This window comes from Elephas maximus, chromosome 14, assembly GCF_024166365.1.
Source record: "Elephas maximus indicus isolate mEleMax1 chromosome 14, mEleMax1 primary haplotype, whole genome shotgun sequence".
In the NCBI taxonomy this organism is placed as follows: Eukaryota; Metazoa; Chordata; class Mammalia; order Proboscidea; family Elephantidae; genus Elephas; species Elephas maximus.
The window spans coordinates 12,790,351-12,818,258 of record NC_064832.1 but is presented as its reverse complement, the minus strand read 5'-3'; the positions used below and the strand labels follow the sequence as shown (position 1 = coordinate 12,818,258).

The 27,908-nt window shown below is 35.3% G+C and overlaps 1 pseudogene; it reads right to left on the bottom strand.

Annotated features, from left to right (window-relative positions):
• Positions 1–4,589: 4,589 nt before the first annotated feature.
• On the bottom strand, positions 4,590–5,532 carry LOC126057975 (olfactory receptor 6C6-like; annotated as a pseudogene).
• Between the last annotated feature and the right edge of the window lie 22,376 nt (positions 5,533–27,908).

Here is a 27,908-nt window from a genome sequence, read left to right as displayed (position 1 = left end):
TCTAGTGCCTGGTAAAGGTGACATAATTTATACTCAATAAATATATTTTAATCAAAGATTTGAAACTCTTGTACTGTCCTCTCATTAGTGAACGTTTTGGTTTCACAAAAAATATATATATATAGTTATTAAGTCAAATATTTATACATATATCTACATCAATATTAACACCTACATGTATATTTATACAGGCAACAATGGATCTGCAATTAGTTTTCATTTACTAGAATTTCATGTGAATAAAATCATATAATATGTACTCTCTTTTTTTTGTTTTGTGCCATTTTACTCTTCTTTTTCTTGTTTCCAATGGTAAAACATTTGTTTATTGATGTGAGATCTGTCTTCCTTTTTAACATAGGCACTTGGAGCTATTAATTTCTCTATAAACGATTCTAAAGTTGCAATCCATATGTTTTAGCATGCTGTTTGTCACTTCCTTTTATCTAAAAATATTATTTTTAAACTCTCCTTGTGATTTATTCTTTGGCTCATTTGTTATTTAGGAGTGTACTGTTTAATTTACATATATTTGTGATTTTCTTATATTTTCTTCTATTGTTGATTTCTAATTTAATTGTATTTTGGTCAAAGAACATATTTTGTATTATTTCAATTATTTTGTATTTATTTAGGGTTTTTTTTGTTTTGTTTTATAGTCTGGCATATGGTCACTCTGGAGAATGTCCCAGGTATACTGCCTAGTTTTATATCCATTATTGAAAATGAGTTATTGAAGTCTCTAACTATTATTGTGAGATGTTAGGGGAATATATGTTTATAATTGTTTATTCTGCCAAATAGATTGACAATTTATAATTATAAAATATTATTTGTATCCTGTAACTTTTTTGTCTTAAAGTTTAATACGTCAAATATTATTATAGGCAACCCAGCTCTTTTTTTTTTTTTTTTGGCTACTGCTCACATGGTATGTTAGATTCCTAGTGCTGCCATAACAAAATACTACAAAGTAAATGGCTTTGAAGAACAGAATTTATTGTCTCAGTTCTGAAGACTAGAGGCCCAAATTCATTAATGGGTCTATGAGCTCTCTCTCTGTTTGTTCTACGGAAAGGTCCTACCTGTCTCAGCTTATTGCAGCAAAAAAAAAAAAAACCTGTTGCCGTTGAGTCAATTCCAACTCATAGCAACCCTATGGGATAGAGTGGAACTTTCTCATGGGGTTTTCAAAGAGCAGCTGGTGGATTCCAACTGCTGACATTTCGGTTAGGAGCTGAGCTATTAGCTACCACACCGTCAGGGCTCCTTGTAGCTTCTTGTAGCCCTTTGCAATTCTTGGCATGCTTATGGATGCTTATAGATGTGTCTGCCTCCACCATCACCTGGCATCTGTCTTACTCTGTGTGTTTCTTTCCAGCTCCCTCTCTGTTATCTCCTTTTAAGGTACCACTCAGAATGGAATAGGGCTTATCCTACTCTGGTATGGCTTAAGTGACAATATCATCAGCTGCTCTTTGGAAACCCTATGGGGTGGTTCTACTCTGTCCTATATGGTCACTATGAGTTATAATCAACAGGATGGCAAAGGTTTTTCTTTTATCTTCCAAGAATAGCGCTATTTTCCCAAACAAGATCACAACTTCCAGGTACAATTTTTAGCACTTCAACATATATATTTCGGAGACACTTTCAATCCGAAATACATGGCCTATCTTTTAAATCCTATTTTCAATCTATTTGTGTCTTTTAATCTAAAGAGTGCCTATAATAGACAGACATATATTTGGGTTATGTTCTCTTTTTAGACTATGTTTCCAATCTCTGCCTTTCAATTGGGTTGTTTCACTATTTAAATTTAATTACTGATAAAGTAGGACTTATGTCTTCCTTTTTTTAAATATGCTTATGTCTTTTTTATTAGTCTATTCCTGGATTGCTGGCTTCTTTTGTGTTAAATTGGTACGTCCTAGTGTACCTTTAAATTTATTTATTATGTCTTTTACAGCGTATGTTTCAAGCTATTTTCTTAATGATTTGTTGTGGATTACAGTTAGCATCTTAATGTAAAACCAACTCATTCAGATGAATAATGTCTTAATTTCAATAATGTTCAGTGTATCTTGATCCTGCTCATTCTTTGTAAAAAATTATCATACAAATTACATGTTTGTACATGAAAAGCAAGTATTCTTTTCTCCATTTCATGAAAAGTTTTGTGCATTAAATGACACTACCAAGAAAATGAAAACATAATCGATAGAATGGAAAAAATATTTGAGCATCATTTATCTGATAAAGCTCGAGTAATTTTTAAAAAGTGTATTGAAAAAAACAAACTGTGTGAGTGAAAGTTCTCAGGCCCATGAATATAATCACATGAACTAACACTCTTCTTTCTGCCAAGGAAAAGTAGATGACTAAAAATTGTTGCTTTGAAAGATTGTAAAACAAATTTGAACACGAATAAAAACTACATGACTTCTATTCAAGGCCACATAAATAATAGATATGCCATCGTCTTAGTTATCTAGCACTGCTATAACAGAAATACCACATGTGGATGGCTTTAACAAAGAGAAATTTATTCTCTCACAGTCTAGGTGTCTAGAAGTCCTAATTCAGGATGCCAGCTTCAGGGGAGGCTTTCGTTCGCTGTTGGCTCTGCAGGAAGGTCTTTGTCATCAATTTTCCCCTGGTTGAGGAGCTTCTCAGTTTAGGGACCCCAGGTCCAAAGATGTGCTGTGTTCTTGGTAGTTTTTCTTGGTGGTATGAGGTCCCCCTGTCTCTCTGCTTGATTCCCTTTTTTATATTTCCAAAGAGATTGACTCAACATACTATCTAATCCTGTAGATTGAGCCTACCTCATTTATGTAACTGCTTCTAATCCCGCCTCATTAACTTCATAGTGGCAGGATTTACTACACATAGGAAAATCACATCAGATGACAAAATGGTGGACAATCATACGCTACTGGCAATCATGGCCTAGCCAAGTGGACACATTTTGGGTAGGGGGGTGCAATTTAATCTGTAACAGCCATCTATCACCCCAGTAAATTCGTCACTTATATGTCTCTGATGAAAAATTATATCCAATATAGAACCCCATATGTTTTATAGGTGATTTTTTTTGATCTGACAGATATTAAGAAAACTTCTTTTTTAAAAAAGACATTAGACATTTCGGTGCTTGTGCACAGAGTGGACAGAAGGGAGAGCCCAAGAAGAGTCTTTTCTTTTTCTTTTTTTTTTAAATGGCTTTCTTTCACTTATCCCGGACATGAAAATGTTCAACAGTTTAACCTCAGTTCATTCCCCTAAACATCTGTGGAGTCTGCTCCCTGAGCTTGCAAGCCACTGTCACTATTGTGTTTTTAACCTTTAAAATATCTCATTTAGCTTAAAGTGTTGATCCTCTCCCCTGTCTTCCTAACTCCAAACATCTAAAAAAACATTCTCAGCACATTTAACAGATCAATCTTTATAAAATAAAAATCTGATCACATTGTGAAAAATCAGCCTCAGAATCATCTACAGTCCATGTTTCTAGACTATCCCATGTGATTTAAAAAGTTATTTTAGGTACAGACACATGAAATTTTTATCTCAGTAATGTATTCACACTAAATTTTCAGGTCTATAGACCAATCAGATTAAGTCGTAATACATTTTAGGTCATAAAAGCTTTTTATGATTTGAAGCTTCCTCTTTTTCTTCCCTTGTTACATACTACCATGAGTGAGGCAAGCTTTCCCTCCAAGGGGAGCTAACCCTTGTTGATAACTCACTGTGGGCCAGGTTCTGATTTAAAAATGCTTTATACATACTGCCTCATTGCATTCTCAAAATAAACAACAAGTAAGGACTATTATTGTATCTATATCATAAATGGAGAAACTTAGCAACAGAGTTTTAAAATTTGACCGGGCTCACATGTTATCCTGGGTTTATATCTGGCTGACTGGCTTAAAAGCCTACATTCCCCTTATCAAGCTAGTGACACTTGAACTAGGAAGTAGTGCCTCAAACATTGTGCATATTGTTATACACATGCCTGTAACACCATTTTACTCTTTTTTTCCTATATATCACAACTGTCATAAGAATTACCCTTTTTCGAGCTGCATTTCTGATACACTGAAATAATTAAACCTTCATTACTATAAGAACACAATTTTGTGTAGAGCTTTACCATAAGAGAAATCATACTGTTTGAGAACTGTTTGTTTCTTTGTCTCTCCATAGCAAGCTGTATCATTCTAAAGAAGACAAAAATTATAACTAGCGTAGTATATAAGACAAGGTATACCTATAATAAATGCATGTAAACTACACTTATCCAGGCAAATTTGTACAGGAAAAATTAATATATAACTAATTTCACGACCCTGAAGTTGCATATCTTTGGGATTAAAAGAAAGTTAAAATTTGTGAAAATTTGAAGGTGGAACTCTTAATATTAACACTGCGAGAATTTTAAAGAAAAAGTAGGGAAATGTATTGTGCTGAAAGACTTGTTTAAATGCTGTAAGAAATTTAACTTACTGAAAGGATAAATTAAGTAAACATGAGAAAAGGAACAAAAAATATATTCACTGTTTCTGTCAAGATTTTAGTTTTTTTCCTTATTTTTTGAAAAAAATGAAAACTTTTTTGAGTGTATCCTTGAAAGCTTGTTTCACTTGCTTGTTCCTAAGACTGTAAATGAAGGGATTGAGTAAAGGGGCTACTGAGGTATAGATAACAGCTACATCTTTGGATAAAGTCACCCTTTCTTTTGCTGATGGCTTCATGTAAATGGAGACACAGCTACCATAAGTAAGGGAAACTGCAGCCATGTGGGAAGAACAAGTGGAAAAAGCTTTTGTTCTTTTCCGAGCAGAGGGAATTTTTGGAATGGTCTTGATTATATATGTATAGGAAAAAATTACTAAGAGTAGTGTGACCACTAGTGTTATAACTGCTGAAACAAATGAAATCATTTCTAGGAAGTGAGTGTCTGTGCAAGAAATCTGCAGGATAGGAGAAGTGTCACACATGAAATGATCAACTACTTTGGAAGCACAGAATTCCAGCTTTAGTCCCAAGACCAACGGTGGAAAGGTAATCAGAAAGCCAGCTGTCCGAGAACTGAGTAGAAGTTGGTAGCACACTTTGCTTCTCATAATGACTGAGTAATGCAGGGGTTTGCAGATGGCTGTATAGCGGTCATGGGACATGGCAGCCAGAAGGTACAACTCTGTAACTCCTGACAAAAGTAAAAGAATAATTGAGATGCATAACCATTGTAGGAAATGATTTTGTTTTTAGTCACAATGGTTGTCAAGAATCTAGACAACAATCTAGAGTTGTTGTCAATAAGATTTCTAAGAAGGAGAAATTTTGTAGGAAGAAATACATTGGAATCTTGAGGTGAGGATGCAGTAGGGTGAGGAGGATGATGGATAAGCTCCCCATCACACTCAAAATGTAGTTGAGAAAGAGAAATATAAAAATCACAATTGGTAACTGTGGGTCATCTGTGAGTCCCAAGAGAACGAATTCTATCTCCCTTGACTGGTTCTTCATTTCAGTTTTGAGACCTATTAAACTGACATTAGGAAACAACTCCAAAAGCAGAAAAACAATTTTTTTAAAGCTACTTCAGGAAAAAAAATCTGATATCCAGAAATGTAAACAAGTGTAAATATTTGCTGCAGTTTAACAAGGCAGATGATACCTAAAATTATAGTGTAGGTCAACCAAAGCATTCTCTATGTATCTTCTGTGTGTGTTTAATAAATTACTGCAAAAAAAAAAAAAGCCTTGTAACATCTAGGCAGCTTTTTCAGTGTCAATTTACAACGTATGTTCAACAATTTTTATTTTACGAATTTTTTAAAAATTGATGAAACATATAGAAATATTTCCTTAACTACAATTGAATTTCTCCAATATATGCCATTAATTCTTTAGTTCCAATGCAGTACTGCTCCATTGTTCCTTTGACTTATTTTCTTCAATTACCATTTTTCTAGTTCCAAATCATTAGTCTTCTCCTAATCATTTAAACTTATCATTTTGAAATATCTTCAAGATACAGTTAGTAATTTCAAAATTCTAAACAACTTGGGAGAAAAACCGTAGCTACAGGAAAAATAATACAAATCAAAATCAATTATTTTCTGACTTGATCTTTGCCTTGGATTCAGGTAATTTGTAAATTCTTAAATAATATTTTTTTCCCTGTTTGAGCCGACCACGATAAATAATTTTGTCTTTTTAGTATAAATATGAGGATGATTTTAATAACTAGGTGTTTTAATAACTAGAAGTAATTTAATAAAATCATTTTGTTATTCAAAGACTAGTATAGAAGTGGTAGTCAATAGTCACTTATGATGCTAACTATATTGTTTTTGGCACTCAATGTCATTGTTCTTAAATCCATAAATAAGACTTTTCTCTACAGACGAATAGGCCTAAATTGCTGACTGGATACATTATGCTCAGTAGATGATGGCCTTTTATAGATGTCTAGGACAGAAAAGAGAGCTTTTCTCTTTATTTGAAGGAAGATATTGAGGTGCTATCCAAGCATTCATCTATGTTTAATGTCAAAGTTAATTTACAGGTTTCATATGGTATTTAAATAAATGCATTTGCAAAACACTTTCCTTATTCATTTTAAAATCATTCCATGGGTTATTAATGTATGCTTTCCACATGAATAAAAATAATTTCCATGTGAATAAAAATAATTTAATCTATTCCTGCATATAAGAATTTTATTAGTTTTCCCTGAATTTCATTTTTCTCTCTCTACTCAATGCAATAAACACATCTATTTTCTTATAAGAATTTTGTTTTGTGTTTTAAATGATAACTATTGAAAAAAAAAAGTACAGTGCTCCTATTTCCAAGTGGCTTTTTTCCCAATATTTTATAGGTAGTAGTCCCTTCTATCTTCATTTTGCTCCGGAAAAGAGAGAGAGTGACAGCAAGAGAGATATTGATGAAAAATTCCTAAGTATTGATTTGTGTAAATCTCAAAACCAGAACACAAGAATAGTAGCAATTTTTCTTCTACTCCTTGACTACTGAAAGGATGAGAAGCTGAGTGATCATGAGTGTTTATTTATCAAATATGTATATCTGCACTGCCATTTCTTTAATCTCAGTTTTGCTCTAACTCAGTGGGAAAGGAAACTCTCTGAGTCAGTCAAACAATTTTTGTAACATCACGTGTCTAGGTGACAAGTCTATATGCTGCTTTCTTAAAAACCTGCAAAACAGAAGCTATTTTTACTCTTCAAAATCTGCTGAACGATCATAGTTACATATAGTAAAAAGCCTATAATGCTACAGTTTATATCAGTTCCTATATAATCAGGCAGCTTTGAATACTGCATCTACACAGAGCATGTATGATGATCCAGATGCCAGTGGTTATAACTATTGTACTTGTAGAACTACCTTCACCTATGATCTAGGTGACTTGCCGTATGCAGGATTTATTGATTTCCCTTCTCCTTTAAGGACATATGCTATAAACAAAAGTCAAATAATAGATGTTGAATATTATTGCATTTATAATATTAGAAAACATTCCATTATTTGCATAAGAAGTTTAATTCCAATGTTTTACGTGGGAAGGATTCAAAGCAGAGGGGAGATTTGGAAAGTATATGTATCTGTTAATATCTCCCAATATTACATACACTACAAAAATCACAGAACCTAGATATTGTAGAAAATTCAACTAGAATGCCCTTTCTGGTTACCAAATAGAGGTTTTCTGATTTTTTTCCTTAAATATTTAAACTTAAATGAAAATGATGCTCTACGAGAAGGGCATTTTAGGAAAGGTCTCAGGTTAAACAACCCACTCTTCGTAGCAAAGAATGACTCTGTTTACAATTGTCCACTAACAAAAGCCACACTTTTATCAATTTGCTCATAAAAGACTCAGGGGAATTAATTGAAATAAAGGGAAGACAGAAAAAGAAATCTCCTGTGGAAACTGGTGTTCAGGACCTACCACTTACATCAAGAAAAAAAAAGCCACAAAGCTGTATATTGATTTAAATACAAAGCTGAGGGAACACTCTCCCAAAAGATAACTAGAAACGATTGAAACTCTTTATGGGATGCCAACAAGATTTCGATATTCCACTCCCCCAGAGCTATATGGGAGCCCTGGTGGCACAGTGGTTAAGAGCTTGGCTGCTAGCCAAAAGGTCGGTGGTTCAAATCCACCAGCCGCTCCTTGGAAACACTACGGGGCAGTTGTACTCTGCCCTATAGGGTCACTGTGAGTCAGAATCTACTCAACAGCAACCAGTTTCGTTTTTTGGATTTTGGGGCTATATGAGTCGTTCTACTGGTCAGAGACCTTATCTCAAACAGGAGATTTCTCTTGCCTTCATTAGGCAATGTATTAAGATTCCACTAACTTGATTGTGGCCCACCCTAAGGCTTGAGAAGGAGGATTTAAATGGCTCCTATTAATTCTTATTTCTATTCTGAAACCATCTTAAACTGAAAACTTACAAATACAGAGCAAGAAATTTTTTGTTTTTTTCCTGAATCATTTGATGCCCTATCTCCTGCTCAACACTGCAGTGTGCATTCCTTACAAAAAGAAAATATCTACTATATAATAACATGAATCCGTTTCTAATAAATATTAGAACAGTAACACACTAACATTGATATATTAATAACATCCAATATCCCAATCCTGTTCAATTTTTACAAGTTTATAGAGGTATAAATAGCTCAGAGTTATGTTTTCATTTGATTAGCATGACTTTAATTTCATTTAATACAGAATGGCTCTTCAGTCTTTCCTTAACTTCCTTGCATGTTGGAGATTACTTTTTGGTAAGCCTGTATAATGTCCCTTGATTTGTGTTTTTCTGAGGTTTTACCTCATTAAAAAAAAATTCCATTAATTTACTTTTTGGCACCAGAATCACGGAAGTGATTCTATTTTTTCATTGAGTCCTATCTCTTGCATAACGTGGTGATTGACAGACTTCTCCACCATAAAAGTAATATTTTATACTTGTAATTAATAAGCATTTTGTGGGAAGGTACTTTGAATACTCTGGATAAAGCAATCTTCATAACACTTTCAACTTACTCATTAATTACTTAATATCATTATGTACTCATGGTTTCCAATTTTATTTATTAAGAAGTATGTCAATCATCTATGTAGCTTATATATTTAATTTTTTACCTCAATTTTTACTTTAATTTCAATTGGTCCCATTTTTTTAAAAATTCCTGCGTTCAATAGTCTTATATATGTACTTAAATATCCTGGGAAAAGTTTCTTTCATCAAACTATTAAACATTCTTCAGTATAGTTTGTGTGAATTCTTTCAAATTCTTTAGTTTTTATGAGTCTATTCAGCAGTTATTGTTTCTACTTGCTATTACTTGATGACCTCTAAAACATAATATAAGGTATTTTATTGTGAAGTCACATTATTTAGAATTTATCTGTGTCTATATTTCAGTAGGATTGTCATTAGAAGTTTGTGAGGCAGTGGTATTAAGTTAATGAGAGTGAAACAACTAGAATGGAAATAATGACAATGTTGACAAAATGTGAAGAATGTAACAATGCCGCTGAATATTATCTATAGAAAGTTTTTAAATGGAAGTGTGTTTTGCTATGTATATTTTTACCAAAAATGTGATAAAATATTTTTAAAAGCTGGTTCAGCTATATTACTATAAATCAGTATATATATTTTTCATAATGACAAAAAGTTATATTCATCAAGAAGATAGAACAATTCCAAATTGGTATACACAATGTCAAAGTATTGGAAATTAGAAATTCACAACACTACAAAGAGAATAAAAAAAAATCCATAGGAATTTTGGAGATTTAAATAGCTCAGTAATTATATACAAAGCAAAAATAAAATAAAGGTATAGAATATTTAAATTATGTGATTAATGAACTCAACCAAGTTGAACTAACTAGAACACTGTACTTAATGACACAACACTTATAATTTTCAAATGTTCATGCAATTTTTATTAAAAATTTGACTATATGCTAGGCCATAAAATAAGACTCAACTAATTTCAGATAATTTAAGTTAAATAAAGCATATTTTCTGACATCATAGAATTTTAAAAAATTATACCAGTAGAGTTGTAAATATAAATGAAATGGGCTGTTTTTAATAATATTCAAAGATAACTAGAAATCCAAATATGCATGAACATTTAGGCAATATACTTATAAATAATGAATAGGTTGAAAGTAAAATCACAATGGGAATTAGAATACTTACAATTGAATGAAATGAAAATAATAAAATTACGTATCAAAATATGTAAACGCAGGTCAAGTTAACATTCTAAGAAATTGTACGGCCTTAAATAAACACATGAGAACAGAAGAATAGGCTGAAAGTTCATCCATCTTGATGGATGATCTAAGTTTCCATCCCAAACATTTTTTAAAAATGGCAAATTACACTTTAATTTGAAAGAAGATAGAGAGCAGGAGAAACAAACAAAATAAAACACATACAATACATTAGGGAGTATTAATGGAGCTAAAATGTAGTTAATTATAAGAATAACAGAATACATATATGCACTTACGATAAAGAAATGAAAATACATGTATCTGATATAAAAAACAGTGAGGTGATTTTACTTCTTAGTTTATAGATCTTATCACATAAGAGGACTGTTTGAAAACTTTATGACACTGGAATTGAAAATATTGATGAAATTGACTATGAGGGAAGGACGTGGGGAAGTAACTTCCCATAGCTCTGTTCCATAAGTATAAAAGTTGTTACATGATTAACTATCTTCTCACTAAGAAATTTCATGTAGATTTCCTATAAAGTGCCTAGTTCTTTGCTTTTATTGTCATTGTTTGTTTTATTGTTTTGTTTTGAAAAATTCTTGGAGCCCTGGTGGCACAGTCGAAAGAGCTACAGATGCTGATAGGGAAGCCAACATGGTGCTATGGACAGAAGCACCATGCTGTCCCTCTGCAGCAAAGACCCCCAAAACTAAGTAAAACAGGCACCAATGTCAATCCTGGAACCCTAAGCATCAAATGAAGGGAAAGAATTTGATCAAGCACTGAATGGGATAAGAAACTGACAGAGAACAGAGAATGAATGAGGAGAACTGTGGAGTGGAGGCTCCCTACCAGCTAACGTGGCACAGATTCGCCATCTTGTACTATAACCACCAAGGAGTGCAGACAAAGAGTACAGGAAGGCAACTTCATAGGGCTCCCAACAGGAGTTAGAGCACTCAGCAAGCAGGGATACACGCTTTCCCACCCCTCACCCTTCTTCCTTCTACGTGGCCTCCTCCATTTTCCAGTGGGCTACAGTCACTCGGATGGAGAGACACCAGTTCACTGCTGCCCAGGTCCTCCCCGACTCCACCAGCTGGCTCCTTCAGTGCCGATTATTTTTGTTATTATTATTATTATTGCCTTTCTTTGTTTTTTCTCTCTGTCTCCTTTCCTTCCTTTTATTTCTTCCACCCTGCCAGCCCCTTTGCTGTCCCCATCCTTTATTGACAAGCTATGCCACACTGCTGAGCTGGAGAGCCACTGGCACATCTTCCTCAGTTTTGTGCCACCCCCACTGGCCAGGTCTCTTAGCAACATTTTTTTTCCTGCTTCTCTCTCTCTTCCTACCTTCCTTTGCTTTCTCCCACTCAGATAGCCCCATGTGCTGTCCCCATCCCTTCTTGGTGGGCCGTATAACACTGTTCAGCTAGAGAGCTGCCAACATGGCCTCCCCAGTTCTGTGCTGCCCACACTGACTGGGTCTCTCAGTCCGTTTTTTTTTTTTTTTCAAATTTTTCTCTATCTCTTCCTTCTTTCCCTATCTTCCACCCACCTAGACCCATGTGGTGCCCCCATCCCATCTTAACGGGTAGTGTTGCACCGCTGGGCTAGAGTGCCCTGGATCCATGCTGCTGCCACTGGCTGGCTCAGCACCATATTTTTTTGTTTTTGTTTCTACTCTCTCTCTTCCTCCTTTCCTGTTTCCCACCCATCTAGTCTTGTACAGTGTCCCTGCTCCTTCTGGAACGGCCTTACTGCACCACTCCGCTAGGGAGCCACAAGCACACAGCCTCCCTGGACCTACATTATCCCCACCAGCCAGCTCCCTAATCACAATGTTGTTTTAGTTTGTTTCCTTTGGTCTTTTCTTTTTTTCCAGTTTCTTCTCTCTCACCCCCTACCTCCTCTTCCTTTCTCCCACACACCTAGCCTTGTGTGCCACCCCCACCCTCTCTCAAAGAGTTGTGATGCACCCCCAGGCTAGAGCGACACTGGCACGCCTCTTCCCCAGTTCTGCATCATCATCACCAACTGGCTTCCTCAGCACAATTTTTATTTGTTTTTGCTTTTTTTCCTTTTTGTAGTTGTTTCTTTTGTCTCTCTTCATTCCTTCTTTTTCTTTCTCCTGCCCACCTAGCCCTGTGAGCTGCCCCCTCCTTATTGACAGGCTTGCTGCACCACTTGGTTAGAGAGCCTTTGGCACACGGCCTCTCTGGATCTGCACTACTCCCACAGGCTGGCTCCCTCAGCACCATATTTTTTCTTTTTCTTTCTTCTTCTCCCCTTTCCTTCTTCCTTCCACCTAGACCCTGCACTGCCTCCACTCTTTCCTGACAGGCCATGCGACACCAGCCGGTGAGAAAGACATCAGCTTGTCATCACGCTGCTTCCACCCTGCCCCAACAGTAGGCTCCTTCAGCACCATATTTATTTTTGTTGTTGTTGTTTTGTTTCCTCTCTCTGTTTCCCTTCTTTCCTTTCCTTTCTCCAGTCCATCTAGGTCCATGCACTGCCCATGCACCTTCTCAACAGGTTGAGCTAGGATCTCTCAACTAGAAAGTCACCAGCACATGGCCTCCCTGGGTATGCCCTGCCCCACCTGCTGAATTCCACCACACTGCCATTGTATTTACTTCTTTTTCTTTTGCCTCTCCATTTTTTGCTTTGTTTTCATTCTGTTTCTCTGTCTCTTATTTCTCTTCTTTCTGTCACCTGCTTAGTTCCACACATTGCATTCTCTCCTTTGCCTCCTGCCTATCTACACCACACACAAAGTGCCGTACCCATGAGAGGCATCAGTCCAAACCCCTGGACCTCTGAACCACATCAGCACTTCCCTGTCAGCCCACGTTCATGTTGCAAATGATCCTTCCTTCTCTCCCCTCCCTAGTGGACCTTCCCAGCTGCATCATAGCTGAGCAACCAGTCTTGCCCACCTGGGCGAGATGGTGAGAAGTATGCCCACAGACAAGCAACAAAACACACCCAGCCTGCCTGCTCAGATATAACCAAATAAAACAAAAAACAGGATGAAACAAGCAAATCTACAATCAATAAAGGAAGAAAATAATTCCTGACTGTCCTGGAAACAACAGACAATATCAAAACATATTAAAAACAATAGGACGGGATGAGTCCAAAAAGCAACCAAAATAAAACACCACATGACCTCTGGTAGAAGTAAAGGCACTGGAATTACCTCATAGGGAACTCAAAAGTCTAATATTCAGGACTCTCCAAGAGATTAAGAAAGAGATGAAGGAAAAGGCAGACAAGACTAAGGAAAAAATAGACAAAATTATGGAAAATACAGACAAAAATCAGGAAAACACAAAGCAAAGGGAGAATTTGGGGAAACAATACAAGAGCAAAATGTCAAAATAAATAAACAATTAGAAATCATACAAAAACAGCAATTAGAAATCCAGAAGACAAAATAATTTTAGAAATGAGCAGTGCAATAGAAGGTTTTAGGAGCAAATTTGAAACAAGGGAACACAAGATCAGTGAAACCGAAGACAAATCCTTGGGTACCACTTTGTTTGAAGAAAAATCTGAAAAAAGAATAAAGAAAACCTGAGAACCATGTGGGATACAAACAGAAGCAAGAATTTCTGAGTGACAGGAATTCCAGAACAGGGGGAGAAAATGGAAAACACAGAGAAAATCACTGAAGGCTTGCTGACAGAAAGCTTCCCTAATATAATGAAAAATGAAAAGCTGACCATCCAAGAAGCTCAAAAAAAGCACATATAGAATAGACTTCAAAAGAAAGTCACCAAACCATATTGTAATTATACTTGCCAAAACAAAAAAACCAAAAAAGAATCCTGAGAGTAGTTGAGAAAAATGAAAAGTCACATACAAAGGGGATACTATAAGACTAATCTCTGATTACTAGGCAGAAACCATGAAGGCAAGAAGGCAATGGGATGACATATAAAAACTTGAAAGAAAATTTGTCAGCTAAGAATAATACATCCTGCAAAATTCTCACTCAAATATGATGGTGAAATTAGGAAATTTCCAGATAAACAGAAATTAAGGGAATATGTCAAAACCAAACCAAACTTACAAGCATTATGAAAAGGAGTCCTTCAGTTAGCGAACCAACGACATCAGACAACAACCTGAATCTAGGACACAGGAGAGTATCAGCCAGGTGCCAACCTAGCTAATGAGCACTAAAGGACAAAAGAAAACTAAAAGATGTACAACAGGGAACAAGGGAAGTCAATCTGCAAATGACAACAACATCAGAACAATAAAAGTGAGAATAAACAGTGTAGGTACACGATTTTCAAATGGAAAGGAAGTCAAGGTGATATCATGTAATAAAAGACTGGTTTAAACTTAGGAAGATGGTGTAAATTTTAAGATAACCACAAAGAAAGTTAATAAACCTACTCATTAAAATAAAGAAGAAAAAGATAAAGTTTCAGTGTCATGGATTGTATTGTGTCCTCCCAAAATATGTCAACTTGGCTATGTCATGATTCCCAGTATTGTGTGATTGTCCACCACTTTGTCATCTGATGTGATTTGCCTATGTGTTGTTAATGAGATGAGATTAGTATCAGTTAATGAGGTTTTTTTTTTTATTAGTAGCAGTTATGTTAATGAGGCAGGACTCAATCTATAGGAAGAGTTTGTGTCTTAAGCCAATCTTTTTTGAGATATAAAAGAGAGAGAGAGATGGCAACCTCATACCACCGTGAAAGCAGCACCGGGAGCAGAGAGTGTCCTTTGGACCCAGGGTCCCTGTGCTGAGAAGCTCCACGACCAGGGAAGATTGATGACAAGAACTTCCCTCCAGAGCCAACAGAAAGACAGAAAGCCTTCCTCTGGAGCTGACGCCCTGAATTTGGACTTCTAGCCTACCAGGCTGTGACAGAATAAACTTCTGTTTGTTAAAGCCATACATTTGTGGTATTTCTGTTAGCAGCACTAGATAACATAGACACTCAATAAACATAAAATCTATGAAAGTGAGAGACATGAAAAAAATCCACAAACAAAAGGAATTCAGTACAGGAGAGAAAGAGGTATGAAGAAAACATCTGCACCACACACACACACAAAAAAGCACTACAAAATGACAGCAATAAACTCATACCTATCAATAATCATACTGAATGTAAATGGCTTAAATGTACTTGTAAAGATACAGAGAGTGACAGAATGGGTTAAAAAAACAAAATTATCAACATGCTGTCTACAAGAGGCACACCTTAGAAATGAAGACAAATATATTAAAAATGAAAGGATGGAAAATAATATAGTAGGCAAATGACAAACAAAAATGGAGCAGGAGAGGCAATACTTATCTCAGATAACATAGACTGCAAAACAAAAATCACAAAAGATAAGGAAGGACATTAGGTAATGATTAAAGGGACAATCCACCATGAGGACATAACAATAATAAATATCTACACAAGCAATGACATGGGTCCAAAAACATAAAACAAACTCCAACACTGAAAAGAAATTTACAGCTTCACAATAATAGTAGGAGTTTTGAACACACCAGTTTTGGTAAAGGACAAAACATCTAGAAAGAAACTCAACAAAGATACAGAAGACTTAAAGGCCACCATCAACCAACATAACCTCATAGACATATACGGAGCAATCCACCCAACAGCAGCAAAGTACATGTTATTTTTCAATGCACATGGAACGTTCTCCTGAATAGACCTCATCTTAGGGCACAAAGCAACCTTAAACAAAACCCAAAACACTGAGATAATACAAAGCACCTTCTCTGATCACAAAGCAACCAAAGTAGAAATTAATAAAAAGAAGAGCAAGGAAAAAATCAAATATATGGAACTAAATAACAACCAGCTTAAAAACCAGTGGATAATACAAGATATCAAAGAGAGAATTAAAAAAAATTCAAAGTCTCAAATGAGAATGGAAACCCATACCAAAACCTTTGGGACACAGAAAAGGCAGTGCTCAGAGGTCAATAGGGATAGATGCACACATCAAAAATGAAGAAATGGACAAAATCAAAACACTAGCTATAGAACTTGGACAAACGGAAAGAGAAGAGTAGGAGAAGTCCACAGCCATGAAAAGAAAGGAAATAATAAAAATCAGAGAGAAGTGAATGAAATAGAAAATAGAACGGAGCAACAAAACCAAAAGTTGGTTCTATCAAAGGATCAACAAAATCAACAAACCATTGGTCAAATTGACAAAAGAAAAACAGTTGAAGACAAAAATAACCCAAATAAGAAATAAAACGGGGGACATTACAACAGACTTAACTGAAATAAAAAGGTTCATGACAGAATACTATGAAATCTATACTCCAACAAATTTGAAAACCTAGAGGAAATGGACAAATTTCTAGAAACACACTATCTTCCTAAACTAACATAAACTGAGGTCTAAAATCTGGACAGACCCATAATGAGAAGAGATTGAAAAGGTAATAAAAAAAAACTTCCAATAAAAAACAGCCTTGGCTCAGATGGCTTCACTGGAGAATTCTACCAAACATTCAAAGAAGAATTCACAGTAGTACTACTAAAACTATTTCAGAACATATTTCCTAACTGATTCTATGAAGACAGCATAACCCTGATACCAAAATCAGGCAAAGACACCACAAAAAAAGGAAAATTACAAGCCAATATCTCTCATGAATATAGATGCAAAAACTCTCCACAAAATTTTAGCCCATAGAATTCAGCATCATATTAAAAAAAAAAAAAAAAAACCTTGACCAAGTGGAATTCATACCAGCTATGAAAAAAAAAATTTTTTATGCAACAATGATTCAACATTGGAGAAACAGTCAATGTGATCCACCACATAAATAAAACAAAAGAATCACATGGTCATCTCAATAAAAAAAAAAAAAAATTTTATCTCAATAGACTCAGAAAAGTCATTTGATAAAGTATAACACCCATACCTGATAAAAACTCTCAATAAAATAGGTATAAAAAGGAAATTTCTCGACATAATAAAGGGCATCTAAACAAAACCAACAGCCAATACCATTCTCAACAGAGAGTGGCTGAAAACATTCCCCCTGAGAACAGGAACAAAACAAGGATGCCCTTTATCACTACTGCCATTAAACATTGTGCTAGAAGACCTACCTACAGCAATAAAAAAAGGAAATACAGGACATTCAAATAGACAAGGAAGAAGTAAAACTATCCCTATTTGAAGATGATATTATACTGTACATAAACCACCTCAAAGATACACAAGAAAACTACTGGAACTAATAAAAGATTCTGCAGTATAGCGGGATAGAAGATAAACATACAAAAAACTGTTGGATTCCTATACACCAATAAAAAGAACATGGAAAAGGAAATGAGTAAAGCAATACAATTTAAGATAAGTCCTAAAAAAATAAAATACTTAGGCATAAATCTAACCAGGACGTAAAGGACATGTACAAAGAAAACTACAAAATCCTACTGCAAGAAACCAAAAGAGACCTACATAAATGGAAAAACATACCATGCACATGGATAGGTAGACTCAACATTGTGAAAATGTCAATGCTACCCAAAGCAATCTGCAAGTACAATGCAATGCCGGTCCAACAGCATTCTATAACGAGATGGAAAAACTAATCATTAAATTTACATGGAAAGGTAAGAGGCCACAGATAAGTAAATCGCTATTGAAGAAGGAGAATAAAGCAGGAGGCCTCATACTATTTGACCTCAGAAACTGCTCTACAGCTACAATAGTCAAAACAGCCTGGTATTGGTACGATGACAGACACAGTAATCAATGGAATTGAATCAAGTATGCAGATGTGAATCCACCCACCTATGGTCAACTGATCTTCAACAAAGGCCCAAAGTCCACTAAATGGGGAAAAGACAGTCTTTCTAACAATTGGTGCTGGCAAAACTAGGTGTCCATCTGGAAAAAATAAACAGAACCCATACTTCACACCATACACAAAAACTAATTCAAAATAAGTCAAAGACCTAAATATGAAATCAAAAACTATAAAGATCATAGAAGAAAAAACAAGGTCAACGCAAGAGTCCCTAATACATGGCATAAATGGCATACAAACCATAACCAACAATACACAAACACCAGAAGATAAGCTAGTAACTGGAATCTTCTAAAAATTAAACACTTATGCTCATCAAAAGATTTCACCAACCCAGCAAAATGAGAACCTACAGATTGGGAAAAAAATTTGGCTATGACAAGTCCAACAAAGTTGCAATGTCTAAAATCTGTAGGAAAATCCAGCACCTCTACAACAAAAAGACAAACCAATTAAAATCTGGACAAAGTATATGAACAGATACTTCTCTAAAGCAGACATTCACATGGCTAATAGACACATGAGAAAATATTTCCGATCGCTAGCCATTAGAGAAACATAAACGAAAACTACAATGAGACACCATCTCACCCCAACATTACTGGCACTAATAAAAAAAAAAAATTTAACATATATTGGAGAGGTTGCAGGGAGATTGGAACTCTTATGCACTGCTGGTGGGAATGCAAAATGGTACAACCATTTAGGAAGAAGATATGGTGGCTTCTTTAAAAAGCTAGAAATAGAAATACTATATGATCCAGCTATCCCACTTCTAGGAATATATCCTAGAGAAATAAGAGCCATCATACAAACAGACATATGTGCACCCATGTTCATTGCGACATTATTAACAATAGGAAAATGGTGGACACAACCTAAGTGCCCATCAACAGAAGAATGGATAAACAAACCATGGTACATACACAACATGAAATACTGTGCAATAATAAAGAACAATGATGAATCTGTGAAACATCTTACAACATGGACGAATCCGGAGGACATTATGCTGAGTGAAGTTCAATCACGAAAGGACAAATACTGTATGAGATCACTGTTAGAAAAACTCACGGAAAGGTTTACACACAGAAAGAAACTATGATGGTTATGGCGGAGAAGAGTGGGGAGGGAAAATCACTAAACAATAGGTTAAGTGGTAAATTTGGTGAAGGGTCAGATAGTACACAATGCTAGGAAAGTCAGCACAACTTGACCAAGGCAAGGTCATGGGAGCTTCATAGACACATTCAAACTTCCAGAGGGACCGAATTACTGGGCTCAGCGCTGGGGACCATAGTCTCAGGGGACATCTAGCTCAATTGGAATAACATGATTTGTAAAGATGTTCTACATTCTACTTTGGTGAGTCACCTCTTGGGTCTTAGAAACTTGTGAGCGGCTATCTAAGACACTTCTCTGGTCCCACCCCATCTGGAGCAAGAGAGAATGAAGAGAACGAAAGACACAAGGGAAAGATTAGTCCAAAGGACTAATGGACCACAAGTACCACGACCTCCACCAGACTGAGTCCAACACAACTAGATGGTGCTCAGCTGCCTCAACCAATTGCTCTGATAGGGATCACAATAGAGGGTCCTGGACAGAGCTGGAGAAAAATGTAGAGCAAAATTCTAACTCACTAAAAAAGAGCAGACTTATTGGTCTGACAGAGAGGATTGGAAATAGAGAACTCAAGATTGAGAAGTGGACAGTGTTCACATGTCATGGGGTTGGCAATCAATGTCACAAAACAATATGTATGTTAATTGCTTAATGAGAAGCTAATTTGCTCTGTAAACCTATAGCACAATAAAAAAAGAACCGTATCTATAATGACAACAGCAACTCAAAAGATTAGATAGGAATCTTAGGGAACAGTGAGTTTATGTTGATGGGGGAGGAAGAACCCAGAAAATGAGGGTGAGAATGGTTGCACAACTCCAAGAATGTAATCAATGTCACTGAATTGTACATGTAGAAACTGTTGAATTGGTGTATGTTTTGCTATGTATATTCCCAATGACAATAACAAAATAATTAAAACAAAAAAGAAGGAAAAAAAAAAAAAGAGCTTGGCTGCTAACGAAAAAGTTGGCAGTTCAAATCCAAAGCAGCTCCTTGGAAACCCTATGGGGCAGTTCTACTCTGTCTAGGGTCGCTATGAGTCAGAATCGACTCAAAGGTAACAGATTTTTTTTTTTTTTTTGGTTTATCACTTCAAAAATTGCCTCTCCTTTTTTTTTTTTTTCCTTTCTCTTTCTGGAACCCCATTAATCCATCTGGTAGAAGTTCTCACCTTATTCTCTTTGTCTCTTACCCTCTTCTCTAGTTTTCCTTTAGTATTTCTCAAATATTCACTCTTCTGAGTTCTGTTCCAGTACACTAGCTCTTTCTTTGGCTGTGTTAATCTGCTCTTAAACTCCTCCACTGAGTTATTAAGGAGAGCTTTAAATATCAGATTTTTTTCCTCAGTAATTCTAAGAACTTGAATCAAAATTACAATTCTTACTGTGATCTTTTGAATATATTAAGCATAGCTAATTTAACATTTGTGCCTTTTGAGTCTATTTTCTATAGCCACTCTTCCTCTGTTTTTATTGTTAGCTTTGTTTGATTTTATTTATATTGCTTTATCTGCTCATGTGCCAGGGTATTGTTTCTGATAGATAGGAGTTGTGTGACAAAGTTATAGAGATATATTGGTGTTTAGGGCAATGATATCTTCCTACAGAGATTTTATGCTTTTTTCTAGCAGATGATTAGGGACACTAATATTCAAAGGCATCTTAATCTAAATCCATGAATTGATGTAATTTGAAGCTTTTCTTTAGGGTAAAGGCTATCTTCTCCCCACTCTTATTTCTATGGCCTAACCTTTTAAATAAACTTTGAAAGTATAAATTTTTCTAGCTTCACAAACTTGGCAAGTCCTATACTCCAGTTTTTGTTCTTTTTTTTTTAACCTATTAGGAAGATTTCCTGATTTATCTGTTCAGCTACCTCGTCCATTATGGGCAGGGAAAAGTGACCTCCTTTCTGGGATTATCATTCTGAATTCTTTAATATATTGTATTTTAATCCTAAAATACTTTTTTTTTTTTTACTTTCCAATATCTTCAATAAAATTTATTATTATTTTTGCTTTCCTGTTGTTTCTGTGCAAGGATTGTCCTGAGCTGAGAGTGAATATACTTGTTATCTATATTTTCAGATCTACCCTGAGCATAAACAACTGAGCCAATGCATCTGAGGCTGAGCGAGTTTAAGAAACAGTTTTAGATGTCTTTATAATTAATCAAAGGGATGATATACCATTCCTTTGCCTAGTGTACTGTCATACAGCATAATTCTCATGAGAAAATTCACTTATGTGTACTTCCTCATTCATCTAAACTTGGATGCTGGTTCCTCTACTGTATTAATTTACAAAGATATGCAAAATGGAAATAGTGCCAAGCTGTTTTCATGTCTTTGTAAGAGGATGCTAAGAAAATTTTCTTCTGGGTTGGCATTGTGGTTGACTTTCCACAGCTATAAAAATCAAATGCTTAACCCTCATGTCTTAATTATCTTGTCCTGCTATAACAGAAATACAATAAGTGGGTGACATTAACAAACACATTTATTTTCTCACATTTTAGGAGGCTAGACAGAAGTTTGAATTCAGGGCACCAGCTCTGGAGGAAGGCGTTCTATCTGTGTCTCTTCGAGGGGTAGGTCCTTGTCTCTTTTCAGCTTCTGTTCCTTGGTTCCTTGGTGATCTTCAAGTGGCATGGTATCTACCTTCTCCGACTATGCTTGCTATCCCTGGCTTAATCTGCTCTTTTATATCTCAAAAAAGATTGATTTAAGACACATCCTACATTATTGGAAAACCTGGTGGTACAGTGGTTAAGAGTTCTGTTTCTAACTAAAAAGTTGTCAGTTTGAATCCACCAGCCACTCCTTGGAAACCACGTGAAGCAGTTCTACTTTTTCATGTAGGGTTGCTGTGAGTCAGAATAGACTCAACGGCAATGTTTATTTGTTTGTTTTTGCTACATTATTAACACAACGAAAAAACACATTCCCATATGGAATTATAACCACGGGTAGAGGGGTTAGGACTTGCAACAGATATTTTGGGGCAGACACAATTCAATTTATAACGCCCTACAGTCAAGATAATTTGGGGGTCAAGCAACCATTACAGAGCCAAATAACTGGCAGTTGGACAGATTCTGCTACCAGAAACCATTATCTAGAATCTCTCATTATTCCGTATGCAGTGGAGTTGCTAAAAGAGAAAGATTAATGGAACCATGTCATCATCAGCTTAGAAACGATTTTCCCTCCATTTTCTGTGAATGTTGCAACCTGACAATGACTCTCAAGGTCAAGTTTAAAAGGTCTTAGAGAACCAGATACATGAATACGCAGTGCTTCTGAGAATGACAGGCTTCTCTTTACAATGATTTGGTATATCACACCGTATTTGCTGCTCTGCCCTCTCAATTTGAGTAGAAGAGAAAGAGAATTTCAGAGAGACATTTGGGCACAGAGAGTGAGCAGAAGTGAAGTAGTCATTACAATTATTACTTGTTAAACCAAGAATGTGCAGGTTTCCCTTAGATCAATTAAACATCAGAAAAGAGAATCACACTTTAGGCATTTTGCAAGAACCCTTTCAAGTTTAGCTGCTTCCAGATTAAGGAACACTAATGCAATTTTCTATGTTGTGTATACTGGTGAGGGATTGGTTGTAGCACCGCAATTTGTGTGAAGTCCATTGAATTTACTCATATGCACCATATAGGAGTATCTGCATTTAGACACCCTCCCACAAAGATCCAATGTTAATCAAAAGAGATTTAAAGGAGCACCAGATAAATAAAAGGTGTTTGTCCTTTTCCATCTGTCTTCTGCCTTTGTCCCAATCACGAACTATCTCTGAGTGGAGAAGAGGCAATGAAAGGAGCCCGAGACTCCATCCAAATTTCAATGCCTGGCTGAAGCTAGTTGAATATGAAACTGATATTTTTCAATTGACCAGACTAAACTCAATGTGACTAGCAAGTAATGGCTTTACATGATATGAAATTAAGAGCTGGGAAAGAAATTTCACCTGTGCACAATAGATTGGAGTGCCTAAAAAAAAATTATATATATATATATATATATATATAATCTTATTTCACATATAAACAAAGTCATAGATTTAGAGCAAAACCTAAGCCCTTCATACTGTTGGATTCTTAAACACTAGTGTTACATTTGAATAACGTTTCTTACTTTTAAAAAATTAATCCATGTATATCTTTTATAGTTTTATCTCATGGTAAGCATAAAAAAAACAAACCCAGTGCTGTCGAGTCAATTCTGACTCATAGCGACCCTGTAGGACAGAGTAGAACTGCCCCCTAGAGTTTCCAAGGAGCACCTGGGGGATTCGAACTGCCAACCCTTTGGTTCGCAGCTGTAGCACTTAACCACTATGCCACCAGGGTTTCCACAGTAAGCATATGGCATAAAAACTAAAGTATTATCATCTTTATTTTAAAAAAATGAGGACACTGAAGTTGGAAAAGCTAACATGCCTAATTTTCTTATGTTTTTATTGATGGTAAGTTGAAAGTTAGGTATCATAACTCAGTACTTCAATAACAGTCATTATTTATTTAACCAGAAAAAAAGAACCTTATTGCTTATAATGTATTAAATAATTATGAATACACCAAATTTAACTCAATTTCAGATGGAACCCCAAATCTACGTACATGGATAAGTATTTTTCTTTTTGTCTATAGTTGCAGACTGTCGTTTACTTAGTTTGCTCAGAATGACAGCTATTGTCCCGGCATGCCAGATGCCAATCAGGTTTAAAAACATAAAGTGTAGTCACGTAGAATGATTACTACATATGTCGTTAAAAAAAAAAAAAAGAACTGTTGCTGTCCAATGGCAACCCCATGTGCCTAAAAATCGAAATGTGCTTCATAGGGTTTTCAATGGCTTATATTTTGGAAGTAGATTTCCAAGCCTTTCTCCTGAAGCAGTTTTGGGTGGACTCGAATCTCCAACCTTTTGTTTAGCAGTAGAGTGCAGCATTAACAGTTTGTACCACCCAAGGAACCCACTATGTCATAGGAGTGTGCAAAAATAGTTAAGCTTTTATACTTGGTTGTGTGTGTAATACTTTTAAGTATTAACTAAATGTTAATTATTAATGGAATGTCTAGTTATGCAAGGCTTTGCAATGTAGCAAATATTCCCTTTATCTGCTGTCTCTATCATGACTGTAATCCTAACACATAAAAATAACAATGATTGTGCCTTCCTTATTGCTGTAATGTTTTTTCCAAATTCTGAATAATGTGGGCAAGCCTATTATATTTATAACCTTAATATTTTCATGTGCCTGTACAGTGTATTCTTCATAGAGATATTATGGAATTTTTATACAATTGGATGATAATCGTCAGTTTACTTGTTTTCCTTACACTGGATATGAACAAGCACAAAAGCCATTATCATTTCCTATGTAGATACTGAAACTTGGGAATAAAGAGATGAATAAATACATGAATAAAAGGGACATGTAAAAGATCTCTGAGACTATTTAAATCACAGACAAGTGTAAGGTATCACCAAGACTTACAGGTTTTAAATTCCTCAGAGAGAAGTCACTATGTTCATTTCTCATATTGGAACGCACTGTGTTCCAGATCTTAAAAACATATAGATACATATAAAGACCAAAACTTATTTGAATTATACTAAAAATCTGCATAACAACACTTTTCATGATTTGACAAGTACTTCAAGTTTTTTATTTTATTTTCTTATACTTCACTTTGTAAGTAGTCTAGAATTTAACAATGAAGTCTGTTAAACAAAATTTTCTAGTCAACATAATTTGCGAGAACAAAAGAAAAAGAAAGTTTGAAATTGTAATTCTTCTAAAATATAGCCATTAATTAATGTTTTATATTTTAAGCCAGATGAATCATTATCACAACACTGTTCATATAACTTGTGCGGCTCATATAATTAAAATAATCATAAAACCAAAACCCGCTGCCGTCGATTCTGACTCCTAGCGACCCTATAGGACAGAGTAGAACTGCCCCATAGAGTTTCCAAGGAGCACCTGGCAGATTCGAATTGCTGACCTCTCGGTTAGCAGCCGTAGCCCTTAACCAGTACGCCACCAGGCTTTCCAAAATAATGATAGTGTAGCCTAAATTTATTTTTGTAGTTTGCAACGCGGAACTTTTATAATTTACAGAAAAATAGAAGTGAAATCTGTTTTAGTTTTAGTGCATTTACTTTGCATGTTTTAGAAAAACTATGAATATCTCCTAAGAAGTTCTAAAAACATGAAAATTTTATAAAAATTACTTAATCTCATGATCAATATTTATGCAGAAAATATACATTAAATTTCACAAAGTATAAAGCTCTGTATTCAAAGTGCAACACAATAGTATGTATTGAACTGAATTTAATGAACAATGACACAGAGCGTGGAAATTCTATAAACATTACTGGAAACACTACCAATATTCACCTTGAAAATACACAAGAAATTACATACATTTCAAACACTACATTTGAAGTACGAAGCAATAATAACTGTGTCTTTTAAGAGCTGAGAAAATAAACAGAATTAAAACAACTTTACTCCATCTTAATTACAGTGTGCCTTCAAGGAAAACGTAAGGTTTTCAGAAAATTCAGTAGGAGAAATAAACTTTACCATATTTTCAAATATGTTAATAGGCACTGCATTGGACAAACTCGGGCACAGCAGTTAAAGTGAAGGATTTGCAAAATGTCAGATCAAATGATGTGACAGGTAAAGAGACTCTAAAAGAACAAGCATACCTATACAAACATCTATGAATTTCAGGTTTACATTTCATTGTTCTTTATACGCCCTCCCCCCAAAAAAACTGTTGGTGTGGAGTCGATTCCAACTCATGTCAACCACATGTATCTGTATTTTTGTAAAAAAAAAAACAGCTCCAAATTTGTAGAAAACACTACGTTCTGGAGGAAGTTTTCAAAGACTTGTTTTACTTCCTGGTTCCTCAGGGAATAAATGAAAGGGTTCTGCATGGGGGCAACAGAGGTGTTGAGAATAGAAACTCCTTTGGTCAATGATGCCTTTCTTTTGCAGAGGGATTGGCATACATGAAGATGCAGCTTCCATAAGAGATGGAAATGACAGTCATGTGGGAGGAACAAGTGGAGAAAGTTTTTTTTTCTCTGACTGGAAGATGGGATTCTCAGAATAGTCCTGATGACACACATGTAGGACAAAATCATTAATGCCAAAGTGAATAACAAAGAAACCAAAGCCAAGTAAAAACCAATTACTTCTAGGAGCCATGTATTTGAGCAAGATAGTTGTAAGAGGGGAAAATAGTCGCATGCAAAGTGATCGATGACTTTGGAAGCACAGTAATCTGGGGGGGAAGAAGCATAAGGGGTGGAAATATGGTCAGAAACCCTCTCAGCCACACACATGACACAAGCAAGGAGCAGAGTTTCCTGTTCATGGTGCTCGTGTAATGCAGGGGCTTGCAGATGGCCACATAGAAGTCATAGGACATGGCTGTCAGAAGTTAAAATTCTGTCACCCTCATGAAAATAAAGAAGACTTGAGCTGCACAGTTCTTATAGGACATGGTCTTATCCCTGGTGATAATTGCACCCAGAAATCTGGGAATGCATACAGTTGTAAAGGAGATTTCAAGCACTGTGACCACTGTGTAGTTGTTCATTTCTCTCTCTCTCTCTCTTCAATTTTTCTTCCTTTAATCCCATTTAGACAAAAAAAGTATTAAGGGGAAGAGATGAAAGATATAATTCATCATGATCAGCATCATCATCTCTAATATTCTAAAATATCCTGTATAATCCATGCAAATTTTTTCTTATTTTTAAATCTTGTTGGCATTCTTTTAATACACATTTATTAGTTATTTTATATTAAAAATACAATCTTCACACAACAAAGCACATCTTTGGGAGACAATGAATAAAATAATTGTCATTTTATGTCCTATTTACGCAAACTCTGATTACAATTGTGTTGAAACAGTCATAAGAATTACATAGCCCTTTCTTTTCACTCAGATAATTTATTAGACAATCTATCTCCTAGAAAAAGAAATGGGTTACTTTAACTTACCAAAAAGTAAAAGTCAAACTTAGAAGCCTGAAGTAAGAACTCATTATTTTTTTTAGGATGTAAGAAATCAGTTGCCTTATTACAAGTAATATATTTAAATTTTTAACCCTAAGATTTATGGGTCTAATTGCCAAGACCATATGAGTACACTAAATACAATTGCTACAAGACAGAATAAGTAACCCAATTATTTAAAAAATACAAAAGTTTCAATTACTCACTGGTTTGTCTTCTTATTCCATCACGATCTTTAATGTTCCACTTCTATATGGCTGCCTAAAAATGTACATGCATGTATTTAAATAAAAACATTTTTATTTTTGAACTGAAAGAGGCATAATGTATTTATTTTTCATTTTGACTGAAGCACAAATTGAAAAGTGACTGCTAGCCTTTTATCTTATCAACTCTGTCACTGGATTACGGCTCATTGCATTTTCCATGAAATTATCTTCCTGAGTGTCTTAGTATAATGTTGCTGCAACAGAAATAACACAAGTGGATGGGCTTTAACAAAGAGAAATTTATTTCTTCACAGTGAAGTAGGGTAAAAGTCCAAATTCAGGGCATCAATCTTTCCCCAGATTAGGAGCTTCTCC